The sequence below is a fragment of the Ovis canadensis genome, chromosome 26 (assembly GCF_042477335.2).
Source record: "Ovis canadensis isolate MfBH-ARS-UI-01 breed Bighorn chromosome 26, ARS-UI_OviCan_v2, whole genome shotgun sequence".
NCBI classification, from domain to species: domain Eukaryota; kingdom Metazoa; phylum Chordata; class Mammalia; order Artiodactyla; family Bovidae; genus Ovis; species Ovis canadensis.
Window position 1 is genome coordinate 22,055,480 of NC_091270.1, and position 26,854 is coordinate 22,082,333.

The 26,854-nt window shown below is 44.6% G+C and overlaps 1 long non-coding RNA gene across 2 annotated transcripts in view; it reads right to left on the minus strand.

Moving 5' to 3' along the window:
• LOC138430976 (uncharacterized) overlaps positions 1-26,854 on the minus strand; it is a 176,442-nt gene that overhangs the window by 87,884 nt on the left and 61,704 nt on the right. The gene's annotated exons all lie outside the window — the stretch shown is intronic.

Here is a 26,854-nt window from a genome sequence, read left to right on the forward strand (position 1 = left end):
TAACTCCACCTAGACCTCGAAGATACTACCCCCTCCCACCATTCCTTTATTAATCTGGTTTCAATTTGTCAAATGCTCAATTCACAGCTTATCTATGGGAACAAATGGCTTTCCCGCTTTAATATTTCAGTTTAATATCCCTTTCTGCAAGCCAGGAGATGAAATTTCAGCCAAGCCTACAGAGAGAGGAATTGTCAGGGGGATCCTTTCCTGGGGATCACCCAGCCGTCCATCTGTCCATCCGTCCGTCTGTCAACGTAAATGCGGGGATGGGGCGCCTTTGTGGCTGTTCTATGGGTTTGCGGCCACGACGGGGGCCCAGACAGAGCAAGAGAAGTGACTGCCAGACCTAAAGCTTGGCATGAAGAACCAGCTGTCAGCCAGATAATGCACTGGGCCAGCGACATGAAACCCAATCATTAAGTGTTGGGGGGACTGGTCAGAGAGAGAGAAAGACTCTTTGTCCCAAGTGTGTGGAGCAGATGACGGCGGAGTGCGGGAGAAGGGCTGTGACTCACGAAGCCACGAGGTTTGTTACCAAAACAGATCTGGGGACATTATCTGGGGATGGAGCCAAGGGCACAGCAGGAGATGGAGGCTTAAGACAGACCCCACTGCAGAGGGTGATGAAAGACTGTCCCCTTGTCCCCGTGGCCGCAGGGCCCGGAGAAGATTCCGGAGGCAGCCCTCCAAGGTGGTCGGAGACAGAGGAATTCAGCTATTTGGAACTCTCTGGCAGTTTGCCTTTCCTGAGCAATTCCCACCCCACCCCACCCCCTTTTATGACTTATTGGATTCAGGGGCCACCTTGTAATATCCTTTGAGACCAAATTAGGCTTTAACGCATAACATATTCATGCTCCAGGGCTTAAGAGTTCACTTCCTGCACTAGAAGAGCACAGGAATTGAGGCAAATGACCCCTGTGATCCCCAGCTTTGATGGACCCATCACCAGAGGCAAAGCAATCAGTTTTAAGACGTGGGAATCTTTTCCACTTCGTTGTTCAGGCAAGAATTCTATGGCTTCCCGCAGGCTGTGTACACCTGCTGTTCCCCGTGTTGAATTCACAGTGTTTGCCAGTATTTACCTTCTAGCTCACACCCAAAGTGTATTCACAGGCAACACAAACAGCCCAGATCCACAAGACACTTTTTGAGCATCCTTTCTACTTTGCGTATAGACACACACACACACGCACGCGCATGCACACACACACACACACACACACACACACGACTCCGGGGACCAGAATAAGTGACCAAGCAGCTGCACTCAGAGCCAACAGCCCTGGAGGGAGTCAGGCCAGAAAGCAAGGGGAGTCCGGTTGCTATGCAGTGTAATGGGCTCAGCAAAGGCTGGGGGAAGAGTGCGGAGAAAGGGGTGATTCGTCCTGGAAGGAAAGGGAAGGGTTCAGGAAATGCTTCCAAGAGAAACTGACACCTGAGTTAGCTTTTGGATGATGCTGAGGTGTTCAGCAGCAGGAAAAGGCAGTAAGGAAGAGGCTGTGGGGCAGCCTGTGGGGTCAGGAGTTCTGAGCTTTGAGTAGGAGGGGAGCTTATAACGCTGGAGGAGACACCACTGACGGCTGAGCCCGGACCAGATGGGAGTGTCTGCCTGCTAGTTGTGAGAGGCTCCTGGAATTCTCCAGGCAAGGGATGCTGGGTGCTAGACTCAACGCTCCTGGAGATGCAAAGGAGGAGATGGACTAGAGGACTGTTTAGGAAATAGAATGCACAGAACTCAGGATGGAGTTGCCACGCAGGGTAAGAAGACAGGGCTAAGTGGGGATGAGTCTTCAGATTTAGGGATACAGTGTTAGAACCCTCAGGAAGATCGCATTTTATTTATTTATTATTTTTAAGCATTTATTTATTTTTACTTTATTTTACTTTACAATACTGTATGGGTTTTGCCATACATCAAAATGAATCCGCCACAGGTGTACACGTGTTCCCCATCCTGAACTCCCTCCCACCTCCCTCCCCATACCATCCGTCTGGGTCATCCCAGTGCACCAGCCCCAAGCATCCTGTATCCTGCATCAAACCTAGACTGGCGATTCGTTTCTTATATGATATTATACATGCTTCAATGCCATTCTCCCAAATCATCCCACCCTCTCGCATTTCAAAAGGAAACATATCCATAAGCTAATAGGACAAAATGTATTAAGTGGTTAGTAAGTGAAAGCTGTTCAGTCAAGTCCGATTCTTTGTGACCTCATGGACGGTAGCCCGCTAGGCTCCTCTGTCCATGGGATTCTCCAGGCAAGAACACTGGAGTGGGGTGCCGCGCCCTCCTTTAGAAGATCTTCCCAACCCAGGGACTGACCTGGGTCCCCTGCACTGCAGGCAGATTCCTTACAGTCTGAGCCACCAGGACAAAGTGTATCAGAGCACTTTTGCCATGAATGGAGCCTGCCGTCCAGGGGATACAAAGGGGTCAAGTTCCTGTTGCTGAAGACACTTGTAGAAAGACAGGAGTGGGGAGATTAAAGGCACAACCCTGTTTCAGAGCTCCATCTTAAGCTTGTTCAATATTCAAAAAGTAGGTGCCGGGTTTCTAAATCTAATCACTGCGGGATCCAAAAGAGTAAAGAGGTGACTTCCATCTTCAGCAAGATAATGAACATTATTGTTTAGTTGCTCAGCCTTGTCTGACTCTTTTCCAACCCTGTGGACCTGAGTCCACCAGGGTCCTCTGTCCATGGGACTTCCCAGGCAAGAACACTGGAGTGGGTCACTTCCTTCTACAGAGGATCTTCCCGATCTGGGAATCAAATCCACACCTCCTGCACTGGCAGGCAGACTGTTTACTGCTGAGCCACCAGGGACATTTAAAAGGCGTAATGAAATACAGAGGGCTTCCTTTCAAATGACTGGATCCACCCACAAACTCTAGGGCTAGAAATGAAAGAGGCAGGTCATCATCAAAACTGGGGAGACCCTACTGATCTTAAAGTGTGTGTGTGTGTAGGGGTGAGGGGAAATTGGAATGAAGAGCACTTTGACAAAACTGGGGCTCAAAAAGGGTTACACTCCTGGAAGTGTGCTCATCAGGGGAAATGACTTTTCTACAAAGGCAAACAAGAAAGTGGTTTGTCCTTATCACCATATCCTTAGGCATTTGGAAGTAACACACACCTTCCAGGGAAAGTCTTCCTCAGCCTGGGCTTCTGGTAATACTCACAGATAAGTAACCATAAATCTGAAATCACACATACTTCCAAACAGATCACCATGACCATCTTTAGGAAAAGGACATAATAGAACCAGACCAACCAAGATAGATACCGAATCATCAGACATAGAGTATAAAATAAGAATGTTCATGGAATTTCCTGGTGGTCCAGTGGTTTGGATGCAAGGCTTTCACAGCCAGGGCGTGAAATCAATCCTTGGTCAGGGAAGAAAGATCCCCACAAGCCACACGGCCAAGAAAAAAAAAAAAAAGAATGTTCAACATGTTAAATAGGAGGACTTAAAAGCAAGAGAAAGGAGCAAAAAATGCTACAAAATAAGAGAGGGTTGAAAAAGAACCAAATAGAATATAGAGTAAGTTTTAAAAAATTAAACAGTATGTAAATCTTCCTGAATCTCTGCGTTAAAAAAAAAAAAAAAAAAAGCTGTGATAGTGAAACCAATGAAGTTTCATCAGGTCCTGTTTGCTTATTTTCATTACTCTAGGAGGTGAGTCAAAAAAGATCTTGCAGCGATTTTTGTCAAAGAGCGTTCTGCCTATGTTTTCCTCTAAAAGTTTTTACAGTGTTTAGCCTTACAATTCAGTCGTTAATTGATTTTGTGTATGGTGTTAGTGAGTGTTCTAATTTCATTCTTTTACATGTAGCTATCCAGAACCTACTATAGAACACAGGGAATTCTACTCAGTGCTCTGTGGTGACCTACATGGGAAGGGAAGCCAAAACCCAGGGGCTACATACGGCTGATTCACTTACTGTACAGCAGAAACTAGCACAACATTGGAAAGCAACTATACTCCAAAAAAAATTTTTTTAAGTGATTTCAGGCAATTGTTTAAAAAAAAAAAAGAACAAAACAAATCAAGCTATTTTCATGAACTTGAAGACGCAAGCATATGAAGACAAAGCACCCCCATCCAAAAGATCTGTGTGGTACCAGCGTCTGTACAGGAGGAAAAAGGAGGCGGCTCTGGGTCAGTGGCTGATGACCTCAGAACAGAGCATCCCTAAATAGCTAAGTTATTACCAGAAAGCCCAGTGGGGCCAGTTTGAGAAGAGCACCTGGGTTTTGCCCAGTTCGTTAGCATGTCAGTACAGAGGGCTCACAGTAAGAACACTGAATTGTCCTGGAGCTGTCTACACTCTGTAAGCTGACCCACCTGCGTGCCTCTCTAGACTAGGGTTCTACACTGAGGAGGAATTGCTGGGCATGGAGTCAAACTTGATCAGGACAGAAGAAAGAGAGGATCAGGATCAGGCATCCACAAATTTCTCCTGTAATGGACTAAATACTAAATGTTTTAGGCTTTGCGGATCAGACATTCTGTTACAACTACTCACCTCTGCAGTTACGGGGCCAAAGTAGCCACAGATGACATGTAAGTGAAAAGATGCAGCCGTGTCCCAATAAAACTTTATTTACAGACACTGAAATATAAACTTCATATAATGTTCATGTGTCAATGATATCCTTTTATTATTGTTTTATTGCTGTTGTTTCAACCATTTAAAAGTGTAAAAAAAAAAAGCATGCTTAACACAAAGAATATATCAAAAGCAATGGTGGGAAAGATTTAGTTTTCCAAGTCCTGGTATCAACCAAAGTAGGGTTAGAGGAGAAAACACAAGAAACTTCAGATGCTCAACATCACTAATCATCACGAAATGCAAGTCAAAACCTCACACCTGATAGAATGGTTTTTACCAAAAAGACAAAAGGTAAAAAATGTTGGCAAAGATGTACAGAAAAGGTAATCCTTACACACCTTGTGGGTGGGACTGCGGAATGTAAAATGGTGTAGCCACTGTAGAAAATGGTATGGAGGATCCTCAGAACATTAAAACCTGACCTACCATACGTCCCAGCAGCCCCACCGCTGAGAATATATCTGAAGGAGTGAAATCAGTGTCTCAAAAAGACACCTATACCACCATGTTCATTGCAGCGTTGTTCACAACAGCCAAGTATGGAGACAACCTAATGTTCATCAGTGAATGAACGGATAAAGAAGATGTGGTGTACACACACAATGGAATATTCTCCAGCTCTGAGAAAGAAGGAAATCCTACCGTCTGTGACAACGTGGATGGACCTTGAGGGTATTATGCTAAGTGAAGAAAGTCAGAGAAAGAAACACTCTATTTAGAATCCAAAAAATATCAAACTTGTAAAAGTAGAGAGTAGAATGGTGATTACCAGGAGACGGGATTGGAGTGGTATTAAAGGTCCAACTTTGCAACTGGTAGATAAATAAATTCTAGAGGTCTAAGGCACAGCATGTGATTGCAGTCAATGAAACTATATTATATACCTCAAAGTCATTAAAAAAAATACTAGGTCTTAATTGTTCTCATCACAAAGAAGAAATGATAATTATGTGAAACGATAAGGATATTAGCTAACACACAGTGATCATTATATTGCATATAAGTGCATCAAATCAACATGTGTACATGTTAAACTTACACAATGTTGTATGTCAGTTACAGCTCAAAAAATAAATAAATTAAAAGAGAAAAAAAACTCAAAAAGCAAGCCATCTTTAACAAAAAAAAAAGCAGCAGTAAAGGGTGAAGTTAGAAAACCACCTAGGACTTCCCTGATGGCCCAGTGGCTAAGAATCTGCCTGCCATATCAGAGGACACGGATTCAAACCCTGCTCAAGGAACTAAAATACCACAGGCCAATGTGCCGTAACTTCTATAGTATCCTGAGAACCACAAAAAGACCCAATGCAGCCAAATAAATAGAAAGTTATTTAAAAAAAAAAAGCCACCTTAAACCATGCTTCATCCTAAAAGTTCAGGCAAACTAATTTTATAAGAAATAAGCAACGGAAAATGATCAAGGTCAAATCCCATACAAAATTACTGTAAGAAAAAAGAGAAGTAGGATAATCCTGCACAGACAAAAAAGAACAAAGACAAGATCACAAAACTGATCAAAACTATTGTAACTTTAAGAAAATTGGGTAAGACATAAAACAGAAAAACTCACCAGTGAGGCAACAGAATTAAGAATTAGAAATAAAGAAAAATCAATTTCAGAAGCAGAGGCTACACTGTAAGGAATATAATAATAAACAGAAAAAAAATGAACAAATATTTTTAAGGATATCATAAAAAGTGACAAATATTAAAGATAAGCAAAGGATATTAGACCCAGGAGCTCTTGAAGGGGGTAAAAAAAAGGAATCAAAAAAAAAAACAAAACACTAAGTTAGTACTAAAAACCACAGCTCAAGAACTTTTCCTGAATTAAAAAAAAATCTGAAGCTATATTGAAAAAGTATATCACATATCTGAGAACACTGACCCAAAATGCAAAGAGTACTAAATTTTAAAGACAAAAGAAAATATCTGTTGGACATCCAAAAAAAGCCAAAAACAAGCAAAACAACGTGGTGACTATTGAGAAAAAGTATATTATCAAACTTTTTAACAGAACAACTTTATGAAAAGAAAGTGAAATAATGTACTTAGGATGCTCAAGGAAGAAATATATATAAGAATTTTATATCCACCAACTGACTTATAAGTATAATAGGCACAAACTGTTACTAACATGCCAGAATTCCGAATATTATTCATGAGTCTTCCTGAGCAATCTATTAGACATCAAGATTCAGATAACCAAAATGAATAACGACATTGACTTAAATATTGGTGAGGTGCATATATAATACATACATCACACACGCATATACAAATGAAGGTTAAGAAAGAGATGGTATGTAATGACTACAAGCTTTGACAGTGTAGCTACAGTACAACCATTTCAAAAATGATGGAGGGAGAGGAAAATAGAGGAAGAATGAAAGAACACACACCAAAAAAAAATGTAATATTTTCAGGATCCACATTAGCGGTAGTATTGGTATTAATATTATTCTGAGACTTCTGGGTATATAATATGGCTTAAAACCAATGAATTTTTTATGGGATATTCTAATTCTATCATCTCCTGTGTGTTTGAGAACTAGATTCTCAGATATGAAAGGAAGATGAGACAGGTGTGATTGAGAAGAGGTTAAGCTCTATAGACTCTGATTTGAATTGGACTCATGGGATATTTTCAGAGAAGGCAATGGCACCCCACTCCAGTACTCTAGCCTGGAAAATCCATGGACAGAGGAGCCTGGTGGGCTGCAGTCCCTGGGGTTGCGACTGAGCGACTTCACTTTCACTTTTCACTTTCATGCACTGGAGAAGGAAATGGCAACCCACTCCGGTGTTCTTGCCTGGAGAATCCCAGGGACAGTGGAGCCTGGGGGGCTGCCATCTATGGGGTCGCACAGAGCCGGACACGACTGAAATGACTTAGCAGCAGCAGCAGCATGAGGTATTTTACTTTTAATATACATATTAAAAATATATATGCATAATACATTTCTTAGTGCTGTTTATAAAACACCCCTTAGGGACAAAATTGTGGTCTGGAAATATCATTCCTCACTAAAAGAAATCTAGCCTTCTTGAAGAAATGGCTGATTTCATGTCTGCAAAAAGAAAAGTTATGAGACGAGTGTGGGAAATCTTGTATCAAACTTCAACCAAGACTGTTAAGGTGATGTCAAATGATCTAGAAGCTGACTGGAAGAGGATCCCATTGGATGCAGTGCAATGCTTTGAGCTGTGATAAGCATAACTGCAATGATTTAGAGCCCTTAAGTTCAGTTCAGTTGCTCAGTCATGTCCAACTCTTTGCAACCCCATGGACTGCAGCACACCAGGCCTCCCTGTCCATCACAAACCCCCAGAGTTTACTCAAACTCATGTACACTGAGTTGGTGATGCCATCCAACCATCTCATCCTCTGTCATCCCCTTCTCCTGCCACCTTCGATCTTTCCCAGCATTAGGGTCTTTTCTCATGAGTCAGCTCTTCTCATCAGGTGGCCAAAGTATTGGAGTTTCAGCGTCAGCATCAGTCCCTCCAATGAATAGAGCCCTTCAAAGATGTTTAAAGCCATGACTTCTTAATGCTCTTAAAATGACAGGAATGAAAAGGAGCTGATTCATTACCTTGAAAATTGACAAAGAGAAGCAATCAAACATTTGCTTCTTTGTAAATTGTCCCACTTGGTAAACAAAGAATTATGAGGGAATGTGTATTACATTTCCAACTAATAAATGAAAAATGATCACAGACTTAGAAAACTGACCTTTGCAACCCCCTGTGAATGGAAATCAGTTGGAAGGACTGATGCTGAAGCTGCTGCTCCAATATTTTGGCCATCTCATGTGAAGAACTGACTCACTGGAAAAGACCCTGATGCTGGGAAAGACTGAAAGCAGGAAGAGAAAGGGATGACAGAGGATGAGATGGTAGGATGGCATCACCGACTCTATGGCCATGAGTTTGAGCAAGCTCTGGGAGTTCGTGATGGACAGGGAGGCCTGCTGTGCTGCAGTCCATGGGGTTGGTAAAGTGACTGAGGGACTGAACTGATGAATGGAAATAGAAATTTAGCATCAGTATCTCTGACTCCTAAGATCACAAAATAGACAGCCTGGCTTTAGGAGAATATAATGCTTCTAATTGGCTTAAAGGCATTGAGCCTGAGTGAGCCAGGCAGTGGTTTCAGCTGCCAATTTTCAGAAAATGCAGAGGACAGAGGAACACGCTGAATTGCACCATAGGTCTGCAACCACCAAAATCCACATGGTGGGAAACTATAGATCAGACAACCTGGGTTCCTCCAAAGAAATTGGATAAACTGTAAAGGAGTAAAAGGAGATAAATGAGGAACATATGGATACTTAAAAGACATACTGAAAAAAATTAAATGGCCAAAGATAAGAAAAAAAAATTTAAAGAAAATGTCTTCAAATTAAGCACAGCTCATGAAAGAATAGCAAACTAGAAAATATGTCCAAAGAAACTGCTCAGAATGTATCACTCCTTTCTCCTTTCATCCACTGATGGACACAAGTCATTTCTCTATCTTGGTTATTGTAAATGATGCTGCAGTGACTGGGGGGGCGGTGCATATATCTTTTCAAACCAGCATTTCCTTTTTAAGGGGATAAACACACAGTAGTGAAATTGCTGCACATGTTAGTTCTATTTTTAATTTGCTGAGGAACCTCCATACTGTTTTCACGGTGGCTGTACCCATTGACATTCTTATCAACATCCTCACCACTTATTTCTTTTTATCATTATAGTATTATTGTATTATTAATTATATCATATTATATCATTATAGTATTTTTCTTTGTTATCATCATCATTATTACTTCATTGCAGTAAAATATATACAACATAAAATTTACCATTTTAACCATTTCTAAGTGAACAGTTCAGGAGCATAAAATACATTTGTTGAGCAACCATCATCACCATCCATTTCCAGAACTTTTCATGCTGCCCAACTGAAGCTCTGCACCCATTAACTAACTCCCCATCCTAAGGAACTCCCCACTCGCCCCCTCCCCGCCTCTGGTAAACACAGTCCTATTTCCTGTCTCTACGAATTTGACTACTCTAGAAACCTCACGTAAGTGCAACCAGTATTTCTGTATCTGACTTATTTCATTTAGCATAATGTCTTCCAGGGTCATCCATGTTGCAGCAAGTATCAGAATTCCATTCCTTTCTAAAGCTGAATGTTATTTCATTGTATAAATAGAGCACATTTTGTTTATCCATCTGTCCGTGGCTATCTCGGACCAACACTTATTTCTTTCCTTTTTCATAACAGCCACTCTGACAAGGGTGAGGGGATATCCCATTGTGGTTTTGATTTGCATTTCCCTGATGATGAGTGGTGTTGCGTATCTTCACATGTATCTGTTGACCATCAGAATGCATCCCAAAAGGACATGTAGAAAATATGAAAGAAGTTAAAAAATGAGAAAGGCCAATATATGTCCATGTCAAGTGTCAGAACAAAATGGTAAAGCAATGGGAGTACAAAGATATTTAAAGAATACTTAATACATAACTTTAAAAATAATGGCCAGTATATGTATGGCTGAGTCCCTTCACTTATCATAACACTGTTAATCAGCTCTACCCCCCAATATAAAATGAAAAGTTAAAAGAAAATAATGGCCAAGAATTTTCCAGAATTGAGGAAGCACTATAGTATACAAAGCAAAATAAATAAAAATAAATTCATGCATAGATTCATGCATCTCCTAGTCACACTATATACCAAAGACAAAGACAAGATTACAAAAGCAACCACACAGATCGTCTACCAAAGAATATCAGTATCAACGGCCAACAGTTTTCTTAACAGCAACAATGGAAGCTAGAGGAAGGAGAGTATTTTCAACGTGCTAGAAAATCATTGCAGATCTCAAGACACAATATATGAATAAATTTAAACACATATTAAGTTCATTGGTAATAGTAAAACCTAATCAGCAAGGTTAGAAACAGAGAAATATGAAAACATTGAAAATATGGTATCCCTGTAAGATGGAAGCAGTGATCGGTAAGCATCTTCAAATCCTTGGACTATTCAGAGGACAGTAAAACAGTCATTCACTTTGGACTGTTAAGTATATATGAAATGTTTCCAAGGCAACCACTTGTTGTTCAGTCACTAAGTCATGTCTGGCTCTGTGACCTCACGGACTGCAGCATGCCAGGCTTTCTTGTCCTTCACTATCTCCCAGAGTTTGCTCAAACTCATCCATTGAGTGAGTTGCTGATGCCATCCAACCATCTCATCCTCTGCCACCATCTTCTCCGTTTGCCTTCCATCTTTACCAGCATCAGGGTCTTTTCCAAAGAGTTGGCTCTTTGCATCAGGTGACTAAAGTATTGTAGCTTCAGCATCAGTCCTTCCAATGAATAGTCAGAGTTGATTTCCTTTAAGCATTATTTTGCCAACAAAGGTCCGTCTAGTCAAGGCTATGGTTTTTCCTGTGGTCATGTCAGAGTTGGACTATAAAGAAAGCTGAGTGCCAAAGAATTGATGCTTTTGAACTGTGGTGTTGGAGAAGACTCTTGAGAGTCCCTTGGACTGTAAGGAGATCCAACCAGTCTATTCTAAAGGAGATCAGCCCTGGGTGTTCTTTGGAAAGAATGATGCTAAACTGAAACTCCAGTACTTTGGCCACCTCATGTGAAGAGTTGACTCATTGGAAAAGACTCTGATGCTGGGAGGGATTAGGGGCAGGAGGAGAAGAGGACAACAAAGGATGAGATGGCTGGATGGCATCACTGACTCGATGGACATGAGTTTGAGTGAACTCTGGGAATTGGTGATGGACAGGGAGGCCTGGCGTGCTGCGATTCATGGGGTCGCAAAGAGTTGGACACAACTGAGCGACTGAACTGAACTGAACTGAACTGAACTGACTGAAGACTGACTGGTTGGATCTCCTTGCAGTCCAAGGAACTCTCAAGAGCCTTCTCCAGCACAAGTCAAAAACATCAAAAGGTAACCACTAAAAGCACAGAAATATGCATCTATGTTCTAGATGTGTGACGAGAAATAGATGGAATGCAAAAGCAGATGAAAAGCTAACTCTGAACACTGCTTGGAGCAGAGAGAATTTAGAGTTAGTAAGTCGACAAGCCTCTTGAAATTTTTCATGGGAGCTTAGGACAGTATTAGCCCATTCAGAAAAAGCAAGTGGCTGCCTTTTTGATAGGCTACAATGAAAAAGAAGTGAAAGCAAAGATTCCTTATGCTTTCCTACCTGGAGCTCTGCTTTGTAACATTTGCTACATTCCTTCATTGTTAAAATGCTTCAGGTTAATTTTAAAATCTGTCCTCAATTTAAAAGCTCCATCAGGGAAAATGGACTTTAGATAGTTAACATCCTTCTCTTCCTTCCGTCTTCTCAGAAAAGCAGCTGTATCTCCCCTCTCTCCATATCAACTGCCCCCCACTGCCTGAGCAACACTCCTGTGAGGACTTGAGGTACACCTGTGCTGGGATCAGGGTGCTGCTGGGGCCCGGCTCTGGCATTCACTTCGGATACTGCAGGGAGATGGCTCAGTTCTTTTAATAGCAAGAAAAGATACTTTAGGATCAGAATTGAACAGATGCAAGGGTTGGGCCATAAAGAAGGGTAAGCGCCAAAGAATTGATGTGGTTTTTTTTTTTTAGTTTTTTATTTTTTTAATTTTAAAATCTTTAATTCTTACATGTGTTCCCAAACATGAGCCCCCCTCCCACCTCCCTCCCCATAACATCTCTGTGGGTCATCCCCATGCACCAGCCCCAAGCATGCTGTATCCTGCATCAGACATAGACTGGCGATTCAATTCTTACATGATAGTATACATGTTAGAATGCCATTCTCCCAAATCATCCCACCCTCTCCCTCTCCCTCTGAGTCCAAAAGTCCTTTATACACAGCTGTGTCTTTTTTCCTGTCTTGCATACAGGGTTGTCATTGCCATCTTTCTAAATTCCATATATATGTGTTAGTATACTGTATTGGTGTTTTTCTTTCTGGCTTACTTCACTCTGTATAATTGGCTCCAGTTTCATCCATCTCATCAGAACTGCTTCAAATGAATTCTTTTTAACGGTTGAGTAATACTCCATTGTGTATATGTACCACAGCTTTCTTATCCATTCATCTGCTGATGGACATCTAGGTTGTTTCCATGTCCTGGCTATTATAAACAGTGCTGCGATGAACATTGGGGTACATGTGTCTCTTTCAATTCTGGTTTCCTCAGTGTGTATGCCCAGCAGTGGGATTGCTGGGTCATAAGGCAGTTCTATTTGCAATTTTTTAAGGAATCTCCACACTGTTCTCCATAGTGGCTGTACTAGTTTGCATTCCCACCAACAGTGTAGGAGGGTTCCCTTTTCTCCATACCCTTTCCAGCATTTATTGCTTGCAGATTTTTGGATCGCAGCCATTCTGACTGGAGTGAAGTGGTACCTCGTTGTGGTTTTGATTTGCATTTCTCTGATAATGAGTGATGTTGAGCATCTTTTCATGTGTGTGTTAGCCATCCGTATGTCTTCTTTGGAGAAATGTCTATTTAGTTCTTTGGCCCATTTTTTGATTGGGTCGTTTATTTTTCTGGAATTGAGCTGCATAAGTTGCTTGTATATTTTTGAGATTAGTTGTTTGTTGGTTGCTTCATTTGCTATTATTTTCTCCCATTCAGAAGGCTGTCTTTTCACCTTGCTTATATTTTCCTTTGTTGTGCAGAAGCTTTTAATTTTAATTAGATCCCATTTGTTTATTTTTGCTTTTATTTCCAGAATTCTGGGAGGTGGATCATAGAGGATCCTGCTGTGATTTATGTCGGAGAGTGTTTTGCCTATGTTCTCCTCTAGGAGTTTTATAGTTTCTGGTCTTACATTTAGATCTTTAATCCATTTTGAGTTTATTTTTGTGTGCGGTGTTAGAAAGTGATCTAGTTTCATTCTTTTACAAGTGGTTGACCAGTTTTCCCAGCAAAACTTGTTAAAGAGATTGTCTTTACTCCATTGTATATTCTTGCCTCCTTTGTCAAAGATAAGGTGTCCATAGGTGTGTGGATTTATCTCTGGGCTTTCTATTTTGTTCCATTGATCTATATGTCTGTCTTTGTGCCAGTACCATACTGTTTTGATGACTGTGGCTTTGTAGTAGAGCCTGAAGTCAGGCAAGTTGATTCCTCCAGTTCCATTCTTATTTCTCAAGATTGCTTTGGCAATTCGAGGTTTTCTGTATTTCCATACAAATCTTGAAATTATTTGTTCTAGTTCTGTGAAAAATATGGCTGGTAGCTTGATAGGGATTGCATTGAATTTGTAAATTGCTTTGGGTAGTATACTCATTTTCACTATATTGATTCTACCGATCCATGAACATGGTATATTTCTCCATCTATTAGTGTCCTCTTTGATTTCTTTCATCAGTGTTTTATAGTTTTCTATATATAGGTCTTTAGTTTAAGAATTGATGTTTTTGAACTGTGGTGTTGGAGAAGACTCTTGAGAGTCCCTTGGGCAGCAAGGAGATCAAACTTGTCCATCCTAAAGGACATCAGTCCTCAATGTTCATTGGAAGGACTGATGCTGAAGCTGAAGCTCCAATTCTTTAGCCACCTGATGTGAAGAACTGACTCACTGGGAAAGACCCTGATGCTGGGAAGGATTGAAAGCAGGAGGAGAAGGGGACGACAGAGGATGAGATGGTTGGATGGCATCACCAACTCGATGCACACGAGTTTGAGAAAACTCAGGGAGACAGTGAAGTACAAGGAAGCCTGGCGTGCTGCAACCCATGGGCATTGCAAACAGTCGGACACGACTGAAAGACTCAACAAGAACAAGAGGCCAGTAAAACATCGTCCTTCCTTCAGCCGGAAGCACAGGGCAACCCTGTAACTCTCACAGTGAAAGCTTTCCTCAGCTCTCTTCTCTCCATCCATCCAGCTGATTCCTTTGTATTGCTTTTTAACAATTTAAACTGAATTATCTGTTCTTTCCTTCAGCTTTACATTATAATTTTGACGGACAACTTATTTATAACTCCTGAACCACTGGGTTTTACCATGAGGTTCTTATTTCATTCAGTTTTAAAGAAAAACCACAAAACATGGTTATAAATCTTCAAATCTTACTGACCAGCTGGATGCGATCCTTGTTGACAGGCAGCTCCTCCAGATGCCTTCTGGAAGTAAAAGTGACAGAAGATAACATTTGAATTTACATCTTCCTGGTTACAAAACGGGGCTTCCCAGGTGGCGCTGGTGGTCAAGAGCCCCCCCTGCCAATGCAGGAGACATAAGAGATGCGGGTTCGATCCCTGGATTGGGAAGATCCCCTGGAGGAGGAAATGGCAGCCCACTCCAGTATTCGTGCCTGGAGAATCCCGTGGACAGAGGAGCCTGGTGGGTCCTTGGGATTGCAGAAGAGTCAGACAGAGCTGAGTGACTGAACAACAAGGTACGAAACAATGACAGTCCCCAAATTAGTGTGTTATTTGAAGTTTCAAGTCAGGTGTTTAGAATTCTATGGACACACTGTCTTCCCTGGTACTTGCCTCCTGGTCTGGCCACCAGGTAACTATTTTCCACAGCATCATTGAGGAATTGTGTATTTACAATAGAAAATAATGCCACAGAACATCCAATTTTCTTAACCACTTACAGTACAGGCACAGCTCACAGGACCCCAGTCGCCTAACCTGGTCTTAAGCTGCGTCTCCTCCACTTTTTTTTTTTTTTACCAGGCAATTTGGATTCTGTCCTCAGCTGACCACTGGGCCCAGGGAAGGGTGTGAGAATTGCAGGACCTATTGTAAAGTGGTGAGCAGCGCTCAGAGCACAGGGCAGGCCTGTGGTCTCCACCCAGGGGAGGGCGCCTACCTCTGGACTCTTTAAGAGGAGTGGACGAGGAAGACAGCACGGGGACCCCCAGGGGCCTCTGGGCAGCCCGCCAGTGGGCAGACAAAGACAGCCCTGGGGGGGCAGGGCCCTCCCTTCCTGGGGCAGCAAGGAGATTGCGAGTCACCACAGCCATTAAAAAGAATGAAATGATGGCATTTTCAGCAACACGGATGGACCTAGAGAGTGTCATACCAAGGGGTAAGTCAGACAGAGAAGGAAAGATATAGCCTGACATGTGGAATCTAAAAAGAAGGATACAAGTGAACTTCCTCAACAGAAAGAGACTCACAGACTTAGAGATCAAAGGATTGCCAGAGGGAAGGATGGGGGAGGGGACAGTTTCGGAGTTTGGGATGGACAGGTACACACTGCTGTGTTTAAAATGGATAGCCAACAAGGACCTACTGTATAACACAAGGGACTCAGCTCAGTGTTAGGTGGCAGCCTGGATGGGAGGGGAGTTTGGGGGAGAATGGATACATGCATATGTGTGGCTGAGTCCCTTCACTGTTCACCTGAAATTATCACAACATTGTTAATCGACTATGTATGTGCATGCTAAGTCGATTTAGTCATATCCGACTCTTTGTGACCCTATAGACTGTAGCACACCAGGCTCCCCTGTCCATGGCATTCTCCAGGCAAGAATACTGTAGTGGGTTGCCATGCCCTTCTCCTGGGGATCTTCCTAACCCAGGGATTGAACCCATATCTCTTCCATCTCATGCATTGGCAGATGGGTTCTTTTCCACTAGTACCACCTAGGAAGCCCCTAATCGGCTATACTCAAATACAAAATAAATAGTTGAAAAAAAAGATTGGGAGCCACCCAAACCCTTCACTCAGCCCGGTCACTCTGACCCTGTGATCAGGGTTCAGACCCCTTTCACAGCATTCAGTGTTAGCGAGAGCACTTCCTACATCAAGGGACTCCTGTTTAGGGCACCCCTGGGATGACACCACTTGGGGGGTGGTGTGCAAGTCAGGCTCCTGTGGCTTAGGGAAGAGGAGATGGCAGAGGAGACACGTGTGCGTTGGAATCAGAACTTTGCCACCTGGAGAGGAGGAAAGCGTTCCACAGTCAGGGCACTCCCAGCGCTTCAGGGCCACAGGCAGGCAGAGGATGGTGAGCCGTGGCCAGTTAGGGAGGGGGTGTGGGCCTCGGGACACAGGTCGGGTCCTCCCACCCCCTTTACATCCTCCTCACCGGGCCATGGAGCAGGGCAGCTGGGATGGCGAGGGGTGGGCGAGCCAGCAGGAGCGCGACAGGTTCCCTGGGCCCCCTCGGCCAGGACCTGCCCGCCCAACACTGGGCTCCCCGAGGAGGGGCCAGTGCCCCAGGCCTGGAGTGAGAAGTGGGGGGCTGTTGGCCCAGAGGCCCTATGGGTCCCCGGTTCCAGGGTGACTATGGTACATGCAGAACCACCACTAACCCTCCACTCACTCATCGGTCCCAACTACTGAGTTGAGTCCTCAGAAAAGAGCTTTAGGACCTCCAGGGGTGCCCCCGGGGGGGGGGGTGGTGGGGAGGCCAGAGAAGGAGAAGGGGTCCCTCACTTCCAGGGAGGCCCAGAAAGGGGGTGAGGGTCCATTGGTCCCGGACCCTCAGCGCTGGGGTGTGGGGGGACGGATGTCTTAGCGCGGGCCTCTGTGCCGCTCTCTACATGTTGCCTGTGCCCGGGATCCCCGCCCTGAGCGCATGTGTCCGGCGGCCTTCGTCCCATCTGCCAACGCTCAGCGAGTCAACAGTACTGGCGAGAGGCTCCAGTGAGCTCAGAGACACTCGCTGCCTGTAGTTCCTGAGGCTTCAGCTGCTGAAAGGAGAGTATGGCTTTTCATGCACCGTGTTCTCCATCCTGCATCCTGGCTTCCTACCCATGCTCGTCAGACAGATGGGGAAATCCTCTCATGCCGAGGGCTCCAGAAGGCACCGTACAGGTAAGACAGCGAAGATGCAGGTTGAAGCCCCAAGGAGGGACTGGGCTCTTCTCTTTGCTCATCTTCTCCCACTAGGGGTAGAAAGGCAAGCTTTGGATCCAGAAGATTGGAACACTTGGACAGGGGAAAACAATCGGAGAAGCTGAATGGACACTGTCAAGTGCAGCATTTCCCGAACCCAGTGATGCCGCCTGCAAAGAGGCCCCTGATCAAAACTGCAAAATGCGAGCCCTTCTGGGGTCAGCTCTGGTTCCCTTTGTGAGCTGCCTCCCCCGACTTCTGAGAAGCCCAAAACTCACCTGTGTACACAGGGGAGCCCAGACTTTTAGGCCCAAATCAGAAATTGTGTTTCGTGACTATCTTTATCGCTCATATGGATAAAGTAATTCACAGCTTTTTCAGAGCTCGAAGGCACAGGTGGGATGTGCTTGTCACAGCAGGAATGTCTGCTCTTAAGGGTGAAGTAGCTTCCCAAGGGTGACCACTCCTCAGGGGCTGCAGGGAGACTCAGATCTCTCCAGCCTGGTTCGAAAACTACGTTCTTTCCAAACAAATTTCCAGAAGACGAATATGTGTGAGAACCCTTTCCTTGGGAATGAAGAGGCCCTTTGCAAACCCATTACTTCAGGTTCACGGTGCTCTGCCTTCTGTTTCCCAGCCCCCTCCCGCCCCCCGCCCCTCCCGCCCCATGAAATAATAAACATATGGGATTCGTATTGCAACCACACTGGACTCCCGAGCACCCCAGGGAAATCTCTGTCACGGAGGAATTCCTGGAGGAGGGAATGAGGGTTGGCTCAAGAAAAGCACAATCATAAATGACAACGGTGCCAGCCCTAAGTGGTTGCTGCAGTGGGGCTGTTATGCAAGTTCCTTCATGGTACCTGGTTTGCCAGCAGGTATCAATTAAACTCATAACACTTCTCAACGAAAAGGGAAAACGGGAGGATTTAAATCAGTTTGATACATTTAGCTGTTATGTGAATGTTCTCAAACCTAAATACTAATTTTGAAATGATTTAGAATTAACTACTAAGATAAGGCTATCTCTTCCAAACAAGAGAAATTACCCCTGAAGAATTTTAAAAAGAAAAAAAAAAAAGTAGTTTGTAATACTTTTCATGAAATGGATGAGATTCTCGAACTCATGAATAGAGCCCCCCAAAAAAATATCATAAACAAGAAAAGTTAAAATCATGTAAGGAATTGATGATCCCATCTACGCTGAATTATGTTGATATAGTAAAACTAAGCTGTAGAGATTTGATGAAGGAAGTAGAGGTTAGAATCTCACATTCTCCATTGTAACTCTACAGCCTGCTAAGAAATATGTCCCATTATTTACCACTTTCAAATTTAATAAATCTTCCACTAACAATAATATTCAGAGACAGAAATGTCATAGTTCTCCAAATTCCCTGGTTAAAATGGTTAACCAGAAACCTTTTCTGAGTTCAGTCCTTCGTTTTGAAAATCTTTCAAGTTTTTTTTTTTTTCCCTTTGTTTTCTTGTCCTGGTAAGTACAATGTACTCACCAGAGAATCTTTCTTCCAGAATCTCAGAATTATTGTGCTGTGCTGTGTCTGTGGAAAGTCTAAGAGACTGGGCTGAATTTGTAACCACCTTGGAAAACAGCCCGTTGCTTTTCTGATACTTGTCTGGTAGGAATGCACTGAGGTGTGAGTAGACTCTTCCAAGAAACAAAAGTAGGAAGTGAAGCCAAGGGATCTATTTGAAGTGTCACTTCGTTGGTTCTGCCTCAGTGAATAAAGGTCTCCTCCAGTTTCCCAGGCTGAGCAAACACACACTCAACACCTACTTGACATAGAGGTTTCAGAAAGACAGAATCTTTGTATCTGAGGCATTCATAAACTAGGATAAACAAAGAGTGATAATTAAGCCTACCACACAGAGTTGTATTTAAAGTACAATGAAGACAGGAATTAAATAGATGCAGAAGGAAGGAGGAGGGACTACGACAGGGCAGAAGACCCCCGAGTTAACTCTGGAAAATGTGAACAGGATTCTGCACAGAGGGAGGATGGTGTAGATGCCATTCTGGAAGAAGGAAACCACACCGATCAAGGCATGTGGATGGCGCTAAATGGCACTTTCAGGGAAGTAGTCATTTATCCATCTACACGGACTGGATGGTGGGGCTCACGATACAGAGAGACGGTCATGATGCCAGAGGTGGAGACTGGATGGAATGAGTGAGTGAGAACCTGGGAATTTCATGCTGACAGTTTGCCATCTAGTAAGCAGGGAAAGCTGTGAGCGGTTTAACACATGAAAACAAATTTGTCATCAAATTTGTGTTTGAGGAAGGCCACTCTGATAGGATAGCATGGGATGGCTTGGGTGGGGCAAGACTGGAGGTGAAGACTGGAGAGGTTACTGCAGGAGGCATGGGAAGATCAGGAGCATCTGAGTGGGGCAGCGACAGGGAGAACAGAGAGGAAGGGAGAGATGATGAGTCCTTTTGAAGGAGGACCACTTGATAGGACCTGCTGGCTACCTGACTGACAAGACAGGGGTGCTCTGTGGATAGAGGGATCATATACTTCCATTAAATGAGGAGAATAGAAGGATAAAGAGGCTGAGAAGAAAGAACATGAATCTGAATGAACACTGGGTAAACCTGAGGAGCCTGTAGGATTTCCATATGAAAACCTCTAAGTATCATTTGAATGAAAGTGAAAGTCACTCAGTCATGTCCGACTCTTTGTGACCCCATGGACTGTATAGTCCATGGAATTCTCCAGGCCAGAATACTGGAGTGGGTAGCCTTTCCCTTCTCCAGGGCATCTTCCCAACCCAGGGATCGAACCTAGGTCTCCTGCATTGCAGGCAGATTCTTTACCAGCTGAGCCACAAGAGAAGCCCTAAGATACTGGAGTGGGTAGCCTATCCTTTCTCCAGCGGATCTTCCCGATCCAGGAATCAAACTGGGGTCTCCTGCATTGCAGGCAGATTCTTTACCAGCTGAGCTATCAGGGAAGCCTTGAATGAATTAACACAATTCAGTCCCCCAAGAGCATCTTAATCCATGCAAAGTTTCATTACTAGACAGTGCCTGACAGCACAAATATTCCACATTAAACGCAGAGTCTGCAGACAGACACCAAAGGACCACAAAACCCGCTCACGAAGACCAACCGAGAAGCCTGATGATGGATGCTGTGCTGTGCTTGTTACATGGTCCTCAAGTTGCCCAGCACCCCCGCTGCATGGAACCTCTACATTCACCCTGGGAGGAGCTTACAAAACCACCACCATGTGGCCCTGACCAATCTCCCAAGGGAGGCTCAAACCTGGAATTCAAACTCCACAAGGAATCCTCTCTGATTCTATGAAAAATATGGTGGACAAGAGATCTTATTCTGTTTAGTGGATGTCCTCTCTCTCTCTCTGTTCTCCTGTGTTGACCACGTGCAGTTCCTCAGGCCATTCAAGGCCTCCAGCTGCACAGCCTCCAACCGCATTCCTTTGCTTGTGTGTCAGGGATTCATGACACATGCCTGAATACAGGAAGATCCCACGTGCTGTGCAAACCATCCTGCTGTATGAGCTAAGAGTTCAATTCTGACTCTAAGCCGTCATTACTGATGACCACACTGAAAAAAACAAAAAGGCTTCTTTCTTATCTGCACGCACAAAAGAGTTCTATCACAAGTGTTTAAACACCATGCATAATCACATTTCCCACATAAAATTAGGGTGGTTCCATGATCGCTTCAGTGGTACTGTTAAATCGCTCTGACCTGAGGTACTGGTTTGCAACGTGATTCCATCAAAGTCTCTGCCAAAACAGCCACCAGGGTGGAACACATGAACAATCAATCCAGCATGAAACAAGATTTGTTGGGAGATTAAACAGGAACGAAGCCAAGGACACAAGGTTGAGAGCAGAGTCGTTTGTCTTCTTGTCATAATGCGAAGGTGGTGAATTTCAACTCTGGTTGTGGACGAGAGTGACCTAACATTGACTCCCCCTGCCCAAAACACTGTGCCCAGGCTCCAGTCCCAGAGAGTCAGAAGCCCCCCAACCCACCACCATTGTGTGCACTTTTAAATGATTCCTTCTAGTGGTGACTTTTATTCATGACGCAAAGAAACCGATGGCCTTTCAGAAGAAACTGAAGATGACCACGAATGTGCATCCCCTCAGACAACACGTGATGCTCAGAGGGTGTCAGGCCTGGAGGGGTGGGGAGTGAGGCCTGGACCACACAGCATGTGTGTGTCTCTGAGAGATGCTCTTGCCCCTCTGGATTCCCCAGGTGTTGCCGAGGCTGTAGCTGGAATCAAGCCTTATTTCTATGACTTAACTAAGCACACGTGAGCCAACCTGTCCTCTCCCCACCAAGAGAATATTACCCAATCTGCTCAGAGACACACATCAGCCTGTAACAGGAGAGGAGGGAGGCACACAGCCCCGACCTGGGGCTGAGGGACCAGGGAGTCGTTGTGGCGAGTTAGGGGGAGGGGGCGGCCATGCTAGAGGTCACCGAGAGGTGTGTTTAGTCCCCAGGCCTCCACGCCTTTCCCTGAGGTTCTGTCATCATAAAGAATGATGACCCAGGGGCCTTGGCTGGCAAACCCTTGTAGCTTGGCACTGTGCCCCCACCCCACCCCCGGACTTGAGGCCATCCCCAGTGGGCACAGCTGGGATCCAGGAGGAGAGAGACAGGGCTCTCGGACCTCAGCTCCCACGACCCCAGGCCTGCCTCCCCGACATGGTACCCTGACTCCCACCTGCTGGCTGCCAGGACCCTGCCCACTGTGACCCAGGACCGTCCCTGGGCAGCCCTGCTGAAGCGTGTCCTGCCTGTCTCCCCAGGCCAAGGCCGCGTCAGCAGATGCGGTGCCAAGGTTCAGGGACAAGGCACGCTGTCACGGCATGGCTCTGTCCACCGAGGACCGCCCTGAGGCGCCTCTCAGGAAGGCGCTTTATGTCCCTCTTGCATCCAAATAGGGAAATAGGACTCTGGTTCAAGGAACTGAAGGCCAGGCCCCTCTGCAAGCTGCTGCCTCAGGCCCTTCAGGGTCCCCACAGCTTCGAGATGAGACCCTCCGTTAATTCACTAACCTGCTTGGACCCCCTTGCAATACTTAGGTTCGGGGGTGGGGCAGGGTTGTAGTTATTCCTGCAGGATGGGTGATGGGTGTAGGTCGGACGGTCCTCCGATGGTAGTCCAGTCAAGAGGGGAGAGAAGAAGTCATTTAGAGGCAGAGTGAGTTCAGAGATGATCAGGTGCAAACCTTCGTTTCAAACCCGAGGGAAACAGAGGCTTAGTGAGGTGATGGATGGTACAGAATCACTTGGAGTTTGATGCCAGAAATAAGGTGAGGGCTTCCCTGGTGGCTCATCAGTAGAGAATCTGACTGCCAATTCAGGAGATGCGGGTTCAATCCCTGACCCGGGAAGATCCCATGTACCGAGGAGCAGCTCAGCCCATGGGCCACAACTACTGAGCCAGTGCTCTGGACCCTGGGAATCTCATCCAGGCCAGAATACTGGAGTGGGTTGCCATTTCCTTCCCCAGAGAATCTTTCTGACCCAGGAATCGAACCCAGGCCTCCTGCACAGCAGGCAGATTCTTTACCAACTGAGCTCTCAGGGAAGCTCCTCAATAAGAGAAGGCACCACAAGAAGTCCAAGCACCACAACTAAGGAGTAGCCTTTGTTCACCAGAACTAGAGAAAAGTCTCCGGCAATGAAGCCCCAGCCCAGCCAAAAGTAAGTAAGTACAACTGTTTTAAAAAGAAAAAGGAAATAGGGTGAGGACCTCAGCACCCTGACTAGTCCCCCGGTTCCCTCTGTGAGTGCAGCCTATGGGGTTTCCTGGGAAATCAGTCAAGTCCTGGACAAGAGGTGATGAGCCTGGGGTTCCTTGGGGGACACAGAGGCACCCCAGTGGCTGCAGCAACAGAAGGGACAGTCCAGAGTTGGCGTCAGGCAGCGTGAGGGTGAGTGACGGGTGGACAGTCTAGGCAACAGTGCTTTGGGCTTCGAAAAGATGAGCTTGCGCCGGAAGTGGACGAGAAAGACGTCACTGGGTGAGTCAGCCTCCAGATGCAGAGGTGTGGGCACACAGGGGCCCCAGGCCATGCCCACCTTGCTTGTAAGTGACCCCAGGAGGTGCCGCCCGGGTAAGGGGACGGACATCACTAAAACATGGCAATGGAAGGAGATGGAACGCTTCAGTGCATTTTGGAAGCCTGATTTTTCTGTCTAAACTGATGGGCACGAGAACATGTTGGGTTCTCCAAGTTCTGCCTTCAGCTTTGTGTCAGTGATGATGAATAACCCCTAGCTGGTGGGGTTTCGTGTGAGGCCAGGACACAACCTTGTTGCTTAGCATCCCTGTATTTGTTCACTCTAGATTACCTCTAAGATTTGTATCTACAGTGAAAGTTCCAATTAGGATTAAGGCCACTTTTTCCTTTGCTTGTGAGTTCATTCTCACACTCAAGCACCTGCGCGAGCCCAGGGCGCCCTGTTAAAGAGCTGCAGTCCTGCCCTGCCACTCAGGCTCCTGACCATGCCCTGGGCCACCCTCCCACCATCTCTGGACGTCCCAAGGCAATAACCTCCTAACTTGCCTTTTTCCTGCAGAAAAATATTAGGAAAACTACCATCAAGTTCCTGAGGATCAAAAGTCTACGGTTCATGCTGTGTGTATGCAGATCCTGTGTCACCAGCTCAAGGCTGGAGCAGGGTTTCCCGTTTCCATCGGGTGGAACTGCCAGAAACTGGTATTCCTGAGTGAGAGTGAGTGGTAGTTGCTCAGTCCTATCCGACTTTGCGACCCCACGGACTGTATCCCACCAGGCTGCTCTGTCCATGGGATTCTCCAGGTAAGAATACTGGAATGGGTTGCCATTTCCTCCTCCAGGGGATCTTCCCCACCCAGGGATCGAATCCAGGTCTCCCACGCTGGGGGCAGATTCTTTACCCTCCGAGCCACCGGGCTTCCCTGGGATGTTTAAGGTCTGCTCTTTGAAGGTTGGTAATTTTACCTGGGCTGCTTTTTATTCAGATGAATCTACCCGTAATGAAAATGCCTTCATTAGCCCATCTGCAAATTTTTATAAACCCTCTGCCCTGCTTCTTTCTCATTAGATAAGTCCACATGTGACAGGCAGAATTCAATCTCCACTAAACTGGAAAACACAAGAAAACCAAGAATCACTTACTCAGGAAAAAATATTGCTCTTTCAGATTTAAACAGGTTTTTTTCCCCCTTAGTCAAGATGTATTTATTGTCATTTCCAGAATTACCCTTGTAAGTATCTGGTTATCATAACCACAAAAAGACAGCTTATTAGTTTCAACTGCTGGATAAAAGCATGCGGCATTTTCAAGATTTCTGGTTTCACCCTTTTAACCCGAAGAATAACTATAAATAGATGGTAAAGTCTGGGATTTCCACAGCTAAGTGCTGCTATAAATAGTTTTAAACATTTTCCCACTTCATGCTTTCTAAAAGAACATTCTCCACTTCCTTTCTTGGATAACCTCTGGGAATAGAGTGAAGTTGCATTCAGAATTTTATGGAGGGGTTTAATGAAACTCTTAATAAACCTATTAGCAGCATTCTATCTAAACATTCCTAAAAAACAACCTATCTAAACATTTCTCTGATTCTGAAAAACTGAAATGATTCTATTATAAATTAGTTAAATAGTCCTGAGAAATGTATTTTTTAATTAAATTTTTAGCATTCTCATCTATTCACTCTTGCTATTGGGAATTTTCTTAAAAAAAAAAAAAAAACTAAGCCATCACCTGGGCTCCTCACTTACAGTTGCATTTTAACTTAAGTGAAATTTACTCTAGTTTTCTCGAGAACTTAGCTAGATTGGGAACTGTAGAGGCTACAAAATGAAAAAATTTTTTTCTTACACTCTTCTTTACACATTAACATCCAGGAAACAAACAAACAGACGTGAGTTCCCTTCAGCTGTTCATGTCTCCACACTATTTATCTTCCTGCTTCAAGAATATTCACAAGACACCTTATCGAACACACAGGTCTTGAATTCCCTGAAAAACGTCAGTAAATGCTTTCCCATGGTGCATGCCTGTGGCGGTCAGAGCGAAGTCTGAGCAGCTTGGACGTGCCTCCTCTCTCCTGAGAGGGACGCCGGCGTTCTAGCAACCTCTGCTGGTCGTTATTTTTGACTGAGGAGAAAGCAAAATTAGCCAGTCTCCTAAATGGCAGAGAAATTAACAAAGAAAGAACAGCAACAAACACAGGTAATGTTAGTCAGACTTTGGTAAAGAATCTGCCTGCAATGCAGGAGACGCAGGTTCGACCCCTGGGTGGGGAAGATCCCCTGGAAGAGGAAATGGCAACCCACTCCAATACTCTTGCCTGGGAAATGCCACGGATAGAGGAGCCTGGCGGGCTGCAGTCCATGGGGTCACAAAGAGTCAGACACGACTGAGCAGGAGCAGCAGCATGTTTCTTGTTTTGTATTTTTGTGAAAAAAAAAAAAAAAAAGGGAGGGTGGGAGGGGAGCAATGAGTCTATATTTTTCTTTTTCTTTTTTTTATTGAAGGACAATTGCTTTACAGAGTTCTGTTGTTTTCTGTCAAACCTCAGCATGAAGCAGCCATAGGTATACATATGTCCCCTCCCTTTTGAAACTCCCTCCTGTCTCCGTCTCCATCCCACCCCTCTAGGTTGATACAGAGCCCCTGTTTGAGTTTCCTGAGCCATACAGCAAATTCCCGTTGGCCATCTGTTTTACATACGGCAGTGTACGTTTCCATGTTACTCTCTCCATCCGTCTCACCCTCTCCTCCCCTCTCCCCACGTCCATAAGTCTATTCTCTATGCCTGTTGTTTCTCCACTGCTGCCCTGCAGATAAATTCTTCAGTGCCATTCTTCTAGATTCCAAATATATATATTAGAATACAATATTTATCTTTCTCTTTCTGACTCACTTCACTCTGTTTAGTAGAGTCTAGGTTCATCCACCTCATCAGAACTGACTCAAATGGGTTCCTTTTTATGGCTGAGTAATATTCCATTGTGTATATGTACCGCAAATTCTTTATCCACTCATCTGTTGATGGACATCTAGGTTGCTTCCGTGTTCTAGTTATTGTAAATAGTGCTGCAATGAACAGTGGGATACATGTGTCTCTTTCAATTTTGGTTTCCTCAGGGTATATGCCTAGGGGTGGGATTGCTGGGTCATATGGTGGTTTTATTCCTAGTTTTCTAAGGAATCTCCATACCATCTTCCATAGTGGCTGTATCAATTTACATTCCCACCAACAGTGCAAGAGCTTTCCCTTTTCTCTACACCCTCTCCAGCATGTATTGTTTGCAGACTTTTGGATGATGGCCATTCTGACTGGTGTGAGGTGGTATCTCACCGTAGA